Source organism: Oryctolagus cuniculus, chromosome 11 (assembly GCF_964237555.1).
Source record: "Oryctolagus cuniculus chromosome 11, mOryCun1.1, whole genome shotgun sequence".
Taxonomy (NCBI): domain Eukaryota; kingdom Metazoa; phylum Chordata; class Mammalia; order Lagomorpha; family Leporidae; genus Oryctolagus; species Oryctolagus cuniculus.
Window position 1 is genome coordinate 85,084,020 of NC_091442.1, and position 12,262 is coordinate 85,096,281.

The following is a 12,262-nucleotide window of genomic DNA, read 5'->3' on the forward strand; positions in this document are numbered from 1 at the left end:
AGATAAAAAGGAATGAAACAGAGACAATAATGATGAGAAACCAGATGACCAGTTAGGAACTGATGAGCAATTCTGAGAAGCCGAACTCAGGTACTGAATTTGGAGATAGACAAAACAGAAGTTCTATAGATAGGAGATTCCTTCCTTCACACTACCCAGCTGTAATAGTAGGAGGAGGTAAATGCTAGCACACCAAGTTACAAGAACAAAGAGATCCCTCAAGACATTTTTAAAGTTTGATGATTTCCTCTATAATTAAATTATATAATACATCTCAATGTCTCTACTATTAGTTAAATCTACAACACCCAAAAAGTAAGAAATGAAATAAAATTATCAAAAAGAAAAAAACTTACTTTGTATCTTGGTTTCATTTTTAGAATAGTATCACAATTTTCAGATAAAGGGAAGCTATTATTTAGATATAACTGTTTAGTGAAGTATTATTTTTTAAAAGATTTTATTTATTTATTTGAGAGGTAGATTTACAGACAGTGAGAGGGAGAGACACAGAGAGAGGTCTTCTTTCCGCTGTTTTACTCCCCAAATGGCCACAATGGCCAGAGCTTGTGCCAATCCAAAGCCAGGAGCCAGTGCTTCTTCCTGTATCCCATATGGGTGCAGGGGCCCAAGAACTTGGGCCATCTTCTTCTGCTTCCCCAGGCCATAGCAGAGAGCTGGATTGGAAGAGGAGCAGCCGGGGCTAGAACCGGCACCCATGTGGAATACCGTCGCCACAGGCAGAGGATTAACCTACTGTGCCGTGGTGTCGGCCCTGTGAATTATTATTTTGTCTCTAAACTCTTAATGTTGTTGCAAGTTAAAAATCAATGAATCATTATTTATCTAGCACTTTAATATAAAATACTGCACCTTCACCCAAGCCATAAATCCAAAATCCAGATTGAGACTGTTACATCAACTCAAAGCAAAAGGTTCTTGGAAGAATCTATTACTAAAATTTAAGGTAGAGTGGCATCTAAAATACAACATATTTACGCTTTTGTATTTTTAGTACTAGCACTGAAGCTGAAACTTTCTTTTTTTAAATTTTTTTGACAGGCAGAGTGGACAGTGAGAGAGAGAGAGATAGACAGAGAGAAAGGTCTTCCTTTTGCCATTGGTTCACCCTCCAATGGCCGCCACGGCCAGCGCACTGCGGCCGGCACACCGCGCTGATCCGATAGCAGGAGCTAGGTGCTTCTCCTGGTCTCCCATGGGGTGCAGGGCCCAAGCACTTGGGCCATCCTCCACTGCACTCCCTGGCCACAGCAGAGAGCTGGCCTGGAAGAGGGGCAACTGGGACAGAATCCAGCACCCCGACTGGGACTAGAACCCGGTGTGCCAGCACCGCAAGGCGGATGATTAGCCTAGTGAGCCGCGGCGCCGGCCTGAAGCTGAAACTTTCACTATTTATGTTGAATTTATCTTGGATGTATTTTAAGTGTCACAAATGAAGTGACAGATATAAGTTATATCAAGACTTTAGTCTATAAAATGCCCTTTGAGTTTCCATGTATGCCTATCAAAAGACAAAAATATGTTCTGATAGATACACACAGCATTTGATTCCCTAATCATCTGCTGCCGGACCACTAAGCAGATGCATCTCTGGTTCCAAGAGGCATGTATGAAATGATCTATTTAAGTAGGTCTAAAAGTTCAACACATTCCTCACATAATTCCTAGCCAGAAGACAAGTTGTGCCAGTGGAAGGAAGAAAGCAATTGGCTAAGAAAAAAATATAAATAAGTCTGAAAACAGTTCTCTTGATTAAATTCATGGTTTTCTCCTGTAAATTTTCACCACATTTCTAAACCTTTGCTTAAAAACTATCTATTCTGAAGACAGAGGTCACGTGTTTCTGCTTGGCCTTTTTAATAAACATTTGTTGAATCTTTACCACATGCTAGACACTGTGCTAAGTGGTTTACATGTATTATTACATTTTAATTTAATTCTTCCAAACACCTGGTGAGGTTGGCACTATTATTATCCATGTTTGGCTGATAAAGAAATTGAGATTTAAAGAGCTAAATGACTTGCAGATGTTCCCAAAGCTAGACCATGGGGGTTTAGCTGAGGCTGTCATCTCCAGGGAAAAAAATCTTAACTCAGAAGGATCCCTCAAGCACAGGTAATGAGACATTCCTTTTCTTCAAATGTAAACAGTTTCTACATTGATATTTAGATTTATTTCTTTTCCAAGGAAATGGCATCCTGTAAAGAGGAGGGTAGGATGATGTCTCCTTAATTTGAGCACAGGGCAATTTATGTATTTTCTCTTCATGGAAATAGGTCACTATCTTCCCAAATTGGTGAGTTGTCTTCACATTATAAAAAAGGAAATTGATTATGATGCAATTACACAAATACTATACAACCTTTCGGCTATTTTTTAAATATTTATTTATTTGGAAGGCAGAATTACAGAGAGAGGGAGGGAAGGGGAGAGAGAGAGAGAGAGAGACACAGAGAGAGAGAGAGAATCTTCCATCTGCTGGTTCACTCCATAAATGGCTCAACACTCAGGGCTGGTGTAGGCTGAAGCCAGGAGCCAGGAGCTTCATCCAGGTCTCCTATGTGGGTGGCCAGAACCCAAGTACTTGGGTCATCTTCCATTGCCTCCCCAGGAGCATTAGCAGGCAACTAGATAGGAAGTAGGGCAGCCGGTGGTTTAACCCATGTGCCACAACTCCAGCCTCCATATTTTATCAACTATATTATTTAGTATTTAGATCCTACTCCATTGCCAAAAGAATAAAGTTATTCAGACACTATTAATTATGATATCAAACTCAGTCTCTCCTCATGTAACCATGATTTATAAGACTGAAAGACGTCTGGAAGAATATCTATGCCAACCACATATTATTCCAACTTTCCACTGAATCCTATCTATGATTAAACTTCTGGAGTAAGGAGAAACTTACTATGTATACAGTCTATAGATTGTTCTATCAGTAACAATTCAATTACAAAGCTTTGACCCAAATATTGAGCCAAATTTGTTTTCCTGAACATTCTTTTTGTTTAATCTAACTTCATCTTTTTCCATATTTTTAACAGCTTCATCAAGATTCACATACACTACCATTTATTCATCCATATTTTAAAGTATATTCACAGATTTGCTACAACCATGACTACAATCCATTTTACAATATTTTATCACCACAAAAAGAAACATTTTACCTATTACCAATCACTCCTCCTCCTAACCCCAATTCTTTAGCTCAGAACCGCTGTTCTATTTTCTTTTCCTAGAGATTTGCCAATTCTGAATATTTTATAGGAATGAGCTTACACAATGTGTAATATTCTGCCCTGGCTTCTTTCCTTTAACATGCTTCCAAGACTAACATATATTATATCAAGTATCAGTACTTCATTACATTTTATTGCTTAATATCATTCCATTATATGAATAAACAACATTTGATTGATAGTCTTCGGTTGGTGAATATTTGAATTATATGTACATTTTGGCTTTATTTGCTAAACATTTATAAATATATAATGTAATCAATAAGTATGTATTTATAAAATGTAATGAAAATGTTATATAATACTTATTTTTATCATAAATTTTTATATATTTAATTTATAATATACCTAATGTATATCTAAAATATAAAATGAATATTTTATACTAAATAAATACATTATATTTGTATATACTATTTATAACATATTTATATACTAAACACTATAATATAAACATCTTTATATAGTGTTTTAGTATTTTTGGTGGGTGTATGTTTTCTTTTCTTTGTTGTATATACCTAAGAGTGAAATTCTAGGTCATATGGTAACTCTACCTTTAAGGAACTGCCAAATTATTTTCCAAAGTTGCTGCACCATTTTATATTTCTGCCAGCAAAGGTTGTGAGGGTCTCAAATTCTCTACATCCTTACCAACATTTGTTATTCTCCATCTTTCTCAATGTAGAGACTCTTCTTATTTTTATAGTAGTATCTCATTGTTGTCATGGTTTGTATTTTCCTAATGGCCAATGATGCTGATCCATTTTTCATGAGCTTTAGACATTTGTATACCATCTTTGGAGAAATGTCTACCCAAGTCTTTTGCACATTTTTAACTGGGTTACTTTTAAAGTATTTTAAATTTACTTTTAATGTATATTTAATATGTGTAAGATGATGTTTTGATTTACATGTACATAGTGAAGTTATTACAATCATCAGACATACTATCACTTTCTATAGTTAACTTTTGTACTTGTACAAGTACAAGCGTGTACTTGTGGGTGTGATAGGAGCACATAAAATCCATTCTCTTATCAAATCTTCATTATATAATGGAGTATATCATTTGTATTCTTCATGCCATGCGTTAAATTTCTATGACTTATTCATTTCACCTAACTGTAAATTTGTACCCTTTTACCTGCTTCTTTGTGTGTGCTCTCCCCTACCTCTGGTAACTATTGTTATGCTTTCTATCTCTATTCAACTTGGAGGTTTTTATGGATTCTGCTTGTAAGATCATACAGAATTTTTCACTCTGTATCTTACTTATTTCACTTAGGATAATTTCCTAGTTTCAATAATGTTGTAATAAATGGAAATATTTCCTTTTTCAACCTGAATAATATATATAGTATATAGCTACATACATATAATCCACAGTTTGTCTATTTAAGTGTAAGTGGATATTAGATTTTTCCATTTCTTAATTATTGTGAATAATGTTGCAATGACCGTGAAAGAACAGGTATCTCTGAAAGGTGCTGATTTCATTTCTTTGAGGTGTATTCCTCCCCTCCCCCCAAAAAAAAAAAGATTCCTGGAGAATAAACTCACCAAGAAGACACAATAGGGAAAATATCTTTTCAAGGAATAGTATATATCCACAAGCAGAAGAATGAAACTAGACCCTTACTTTATATCCTACACAAAATCAACTCAAAAAGGATTAAAGATCTACACATGAAACCCAAAACCATAAAATTCTCAGAAGGAAATACACAGGATAAACTCCTTCATAATGGCCTTGGCAATGATTTTTTGGTATCACATCAAAATTTCAGGCAACAGATGTTAAAAAAAAATAAAACTGAAAATCTTTTGTATAGTGAAAGAAAGATTCAACATAACAGAAAACATTTGAAAGTCATAAATCTACTAAGGAATTGATTTTCAAAATATGTGAGGAACTCAAACAACTCAACAGTAAGTGAATGAATATAACCCAGTTACAGAATGAGAAAAGGACCTGAATGTGCCATGTCGCAAAAAAGACATTAAAATGTCCTGCAAGTATAGGAAAAAGTGCTTAATTCTAGTAACCAAAAGTGAAATGCAAATCAAAACCACAATGAGATATTACCTCATACATTTTGGGATAGCTGCATCAAAAAGTATTGGTAGGATATAGAGAAAAGGGAACCCTTGACCACTATGGGTGGTAATGTGAACTGGAATCACCATTACAAAAAGCAGTATGGAAGTTCCTCAATGAGTATAAATTAAAACTACTGTAGGGATTACTTTTTAATCGTGGAGTTATAAAAGTTCCATGTGTATTCTATGTATAAGTCTTATCACACATGTAATTTTAAAATGTTTTCTCTCATTCTGTGAGTATTCTATTTGCTTTCTTGATTATACTATTTATAGCACAAGGACTTTTAATTTTGATGGAGTCCAATTTATCTATCATTCTCATTGTGATTCTTCTATCATTTGGTCCATTTTTGTCAAGATTAATTATAAGCTCCCTTATGGTTCTTTAAATATTTGGAGTCAGTTCTTACATTTGCAGGAAGTCTCTATTACATCTGATCTATATTTCTTCATCACATTTTATAATGTCAAATATTTTCAATATATTCTAAATTTTACCCTGAACACAGCCACCTTCAAGTGTGAACAGAGAGCCCAGGTAGGATGAATAATATTATCTCCTTTGCATTAATTACTCTACTTGAAACACTGGTTCTTATCAGATCATGTTGATTTTAAAGATATGTAAAATATCTAAGCTGTTTTCTCTATTAGTACAAAAAGAACTGTAACCAACATTATTTTTAATTAATGCACTATCTTTTATTATAAATTTTGTGGTATGGATATAAAATGTTGCCATAGTATTTCTAATAATAGTGAAAGTAAGCATTCTTTAAATGATGTGCAATTATTCTTCAAAGAATCAAATGCATTTCAATATTTAGTACATTGAAACACACATAAAATCACATAAGATTAGCAAGATACTCATCAATTACAATGGACATCTATGAATAAAAAATTTAAATATCATTCTTTGTTCTCTTTTAAAATATAGCCTTTTGTAATATATCATATATTAACTATTACATTAAATATATTTGTACAATATACATAAAAATGTACCTCACTGAACTAAAGGAGATACTTAGAGAGGAATCACACACTTTCCATTGCACCCTTCCCTCCTGTCTGGAGATACTCAATATCTTGACTTAAATAATAATTATTCTTCACTTTAAGCATGTTTTCTTTGGTTTTGAACTTTATATAGTTAGAATATTATACACATTATTTAATGACTTGCTTCTTTTGCTTATCCTTATATCTGTCATATAAACCATGCTGTATGACATTCCATTGTGCAAGTACACCACAATTTTTCCCATTTTCTTGCTAATGAATACTTGCATTTGCTTTCTATCTGGGGTTATTTTTAAAATCTGACACTATAAAAAAATTTAAAGCTATCTCCTGGTACACACATGCAGGGAATTCTCTAGAGAATATGTTAGGAAAATAGTATTTGATTTTCATATCTTCCTCATTACTAGACAATGTCAAATTGTTTCCCAAAATACTTATTTAAAAAATATCTACACTTTTGGTTCTTATCATGCAACATTTATTCATTTTTAACTTCCACATGCCTGTCTGGTGAATAAGGGCACCTAGCTGTGATTTTAATTTGTATTTATTTAATAATAAATGAGACATATAAGGTTTTTTTTAAGAAGGAAAGATAAGGGGCTGGTGCTGAGGCATAGTGGCTAAAGCCGCCGCCTACAGTGCCAGCATCCCATATGGGCACCAGTTCCAGTCCTGGCTGCTCCTCTTCCCATCCAGCCCTCTGCTAGGCCTGGGAGAGCAGTAGAGAAAGGCCCAAGTCCTTGGGCCCCTGCACCCGTGTGAGAGACAAAGAAGAAGCTCCTGGTTCTTGGCTTCAGATCAGCTCAGCTCAGGCCATTGCGGCCACCTGGGGAGTGAACCAGCGGATGGAAGACCTCTCTCTCTGCCTCTCCTTCTCTCTCTGTGTAGCTCTAACTTTCAAATAAATAAATAAATAAATCTTTAAAAAAAAAAAAAAAGAAGGAAAGAGAAAAAGAGACAGATAGGGGCCATCTGCTGCTTTACTACTCAAATGCTTCCAATGGCCAGGGCTGGACCATGCTGAAACTTGGATTTCAATCCAGGTCATTCCCAGATGGGTAGCAGGAACTCAACAACCTGAGCCATCACCATTGCCTCCCAGGGTCTGCATGAGGGAGAAGCCATACTCAGTAGCTAGAGCTAGGAATTTAACCCAGACACTGATATAGGATACAGGAATCTTAGCCAGCATCTTAACTGATACTCTAGATACATGTCCAAGATTAGTTTTGCTTGTCTTGTTCATTGACTATTTGGATTTTTTGTTTTATGAAGCATCTGACTATCCTTTTGCTCATTTTTCATTCGAACTATCTGATTTTCCTCACTGGTTTGTAGGAATTTCTATATACTATACATATGAATAATTCATAGGTTATTATATACTTCAACTTCTATTTTGTAGGTCTTTTTTTTGCAGAAAAGAAATTTTATTTTAATGTAATCAAATATATCAGTCTTTTCCTTTAGGGTTTTCATGTCTTAATGAAGAAATTTTTACATATCCCACACTACCAAAAGCAATTCACAGATTCAATGCAATCCCAATCAAAATACCAACAGCATTATTCTCAGATCTAGAAAAAAAATGATGCTAAATTTCATATGGAAACACAAGGGACCCCAAATAGCTAAAGCAATCTTATATAATAAAAACAAAACACGAGGGGTCACAATTCCAGATTTCAAGACATATCACAGGAAAGTTATAATCAAAACAGCCTGATAGTGGTACAAAAACAGGTGTGTAGACCAATGGAACAGAACAGAAATTCCAGCAATTAACCCACGCATCTACAACCAACTTATCTTTGACAAAAGAGCTAAAATCAATCCCTGGAGCAAGGATAGTCTCTTAAACAAATGGTGCTGGGGAAACAGAAGTATGAAACCAGACCCCTACCTTACACCTTATATACAAATCCACTCAAAATGGATCAACAACCTAAATCTAAGACCCAATATAATCAAATTACTAGAGAACATTGAGGAAACGCTGCAAGACATTGGCATAGGGAAAAAACTTCTTGAAAAAGACCCCAGAAACATTGACAATCAAAGCCAAAACTGATAAATGAGATTACATCAAGCTGAGAAGATTCTGCACTGCAAAAAGAAACACTCAGAAAGTGAAGAGGCAATGGATAAAATGGGAAAAAATATTTATAAACTCTGCAACTGACAAATGATTAATATCTAGAATCTATAAGAGCTCAAGAATCTCACCAACAATAAAACAAGCAATTCAGTTAAGAAACAGGCAATGGACTTGAACAAGCATTTTAAAGAGAAGAAAATTCAAATGGCCAACAGAGGCTTGAAAAAAATGCTCAGGAGGACCACTGGCCATCAGAGAAATGCAAATCAAAACCACAATGAGTCTTAAACACATGGCAATTAGAATGTCTCTCATACAGAAATCAAGAAACAACACATGCTGGTGAGAATGTGGGGGAAAAGGTACCCTAATCCACTGTTGGTGAGAGTGTAAACTGGTACAGCCACTGTGGAAGACACTATGGAGATACCTCAGAAATCTGAATATAGAGCTACTATATGATCCAGCCATCACACTCCTGCAATTTACCCAAACCAAAAGAAATCAGCATACCAAAGAGTTATTTGTACCCTATGTTCAATGCAGCACAATTCACAACAGCGAGGATACAGAAGTAACAACCCAGATGTCCATCAACTGTTGACTGGATAAACAAATTATCATATACAATAATTATCTATTTGCTGATAGTAAATAGATAGATGCTACTGTAATCAGTTTATGCCAATAAATTTTAAAAGCTGGAAAAATGTTCAAATTCCTTGGAATCATGTTTTGTTCAAAGTCATCAGCATCTATATTTATGTTCCTTTTTACTTTCATTATATGAATTATATATGTCTCCTCTCACTTTGTTATGGTCACAAAGTGCCAGAAATTTGTCAAGTGTATGGATCTTTCCCTCCAAAACAGTGAACTTTTGGCTTGGTGGAGACTATCTTTTGAATGTTTGTTTTCTGCTTCTTTATTCTTTGCTATTAAATTAATTTTATTCTTTCTCATATAATTTTTAGGGTATATTTTGATGTACATTTTTAATTTTTCAAAATAAGTATTTTACATAAATTTTACTTTTATTTTCTAAGATAAATCTTTAATGACACAAATTCCTAAATATTTCCTTAGCAATTTTCCTCTCCAAAATCTATGTATCTATTAAGTTGAAATACCTCCTAATTTCTAATGATCCAATATTTTACTTTTTTAACACTGTCCTGTTCACTTTTCTTTTTGTTATTGAACATTTCAAATTTAAATAAACTTTGGTGAGAGAATGTGTTATATGTAATTTCAGTGTCTTTAAAATTTTTAAACTTGCTTATGGAATATAGTCACATTTTAAAGTCTTCCATACATTTTTAACTATATTTATTCTTATATTTGGAGATCAAAATATGATAACTGTATTCTTCATATCAGTTATTTTTATGTTTGCTCTAACACCTAGTATTCTAAAATCTACCACAATGACTGAGGATTTATTTATGCTGAAAATTTTTCAATCTTATATCTATGAAATTAGTATCTCTATCTGTAAATATTCTTTTGTACATAAAGTCATTTTTTTCTGATGGTAATATAACTGTGCTTGGGTTTTTGCTGTTGTTCTTATTTTTTGCTTGGTAAATTATTCATGACTTGCACACAGTTCTACAGCTGTTCTTGTTTCTACTATCCAAGTGGGGAGAATTTTTACTACTATTCAATTTAAATTCCCATGGATGGTGGTAATTTTTCATGGATTTTTTTTTCTTTCCTCTCCTCTGCTAATGTCCAAAACATTTTACTTTAAGGTATTAGAAATTAGGGCGAAAGCATGTTTAGCTTCTATTTCATACTTATTCTGAGCCTATAGTAGGTCTCAGATTTATGCATTAATACAGATTATTGCATTGGCCCCCATCCCCCCACTCCATTATTGTCTTTCAGTCTTTGACCTACACACAGTTCTTCACCAGGTCATCAGAATCAAAACTCAAAAACACAGAGTAGAAAGGGTGTCAACTCCTAACCTACCTCCAAAGTTTTGGGGATCTGTATTTGCTAGTCAACACTTTTACTATCCCTCTAAAAACTTTACAATCATTTTTTCCTACATTTTTAACTTGAAAGGCTTTATATTATAATAGGCTTTATATTATAATAGATAATAATACATATACCAAAGTCAAGAGAAATTAAGAGTATATTTCAGTTCTGCAGAATACTAGCAACGTGTTCACTTTTACTTCTCCAAATCTCAATATACTTCCTTAGCAACATGTAGATAATTAAAGTACCTCATAGTGTTATCAAATGTCAGAGTGAGCTTATGACATGTAGCACAGTCCTGGCACTCAAGATACATTAGTTAAAATATCTTAGGGTGCAAGCTGCAGAAAATCCTATGTCAACTGTCACAGAAGGAAGTCGTACTTCACACATTAGGAAAGCTCCAGGTGATTTTGTTCTGCAGTTCAAAAGCATTATCAATGACCAGGTTCCCTAAATCTTTCTTCCCAGATTTAACATGTTGGTTTGTTCCTTTCATGATTTCTAGATGAAGAAAGTATCTGAAACCATGTTTCTACTCGTGATAAAGTCTAAAGGCCTTAAGCATTGTTCTCCATCCTCTGTGACTCAGAAAATTTACATCCAAGCCAATTTTCCTAATAGGTCAGAAGGTTCTTATATAACTATTTATAAATCAATCATTGGTAAAGGGTATAAAGCCAGAATGATTTTCTTAAATTAGCCATGATTCTAGGGCTAGGGATAATGGTTTTCCTTTGGGTACAGGGATGTATGCGAGTCAAAAGTAGAACAAAATTAGGATTTATTATGTGTAGAAGCAGGGCATTGGCTGTGAATAGAAATTAATAGTATCTTCTAAAGTTCTTGTTATTCATCCTCATTTGGTAATTGATAAAATATACTACAAAGAATGAAGCAAAGCCAGAGCCAGAAACATATTTACAAATTTCCTAATGCTTATATCAATTTATTAAAGACCTTTGGGTATAGTTCCTAGATCAATTATTTTCCTAACAAGCCATTCAAGGCCCTGACTTTTTTTTTCTCTATTTTTATTGAAAATATGAGGAAAAGTCATTCTATAGAATTATTAAAGTTTAGAAACACTACGCCTAATAATATTTTCAGGTTGATTATCATTGATTATCAGTGTAGTAGTAATGTCTGGTATTGCTGTCAAAAGAAATTTACCGATATAGATATTATTCATTTGAAATGAATTTGTTTTAGCTTTTGATGATCATGTCCTCCTTTTCTAGCTGTGCACAACCAATCATTTAAATAATTCATTCCCCCCCCTTTTTTTTTTTTTTGACAGGCAGCGTGGACAGTGAGAGAGAGAGAGACAGAGAGAAAGGTCTTCCTTTGCCATTGGTTCACCCTCCATTGGCCGCCACATCTGGCGCACCGCGCTGATCCAATGGCAGGAGCCAGGTGCTTCTCCTGGTCTCCCATGGGGTGCAGGGCCCAAGCACTTGGGCCATCCTCCACTGCACTCCCGGGCCATAGCAGAGAGCTGGCCTGGAAGAGGGGCAACCGGGACAGAATCTGGCACCCCGACTGGGACTACAACCCGGTGTGCCGGCGCCTCAGGCAGAGGATTAGCCTATTGAGCTGGGTGCTGCTGGCCTCATTCCATTTTTTTTTTTGCTCAAGAATCAACATCAAGCACACCATGGTCTCAAGGCTGTAGTTATCAATTCCATATTCTTTACTCCCTTCAACTCCCAGCCATCTCCCATCTTCTCAGCAGTTCCTTACATATTATAAATATTAATAATGGTGACA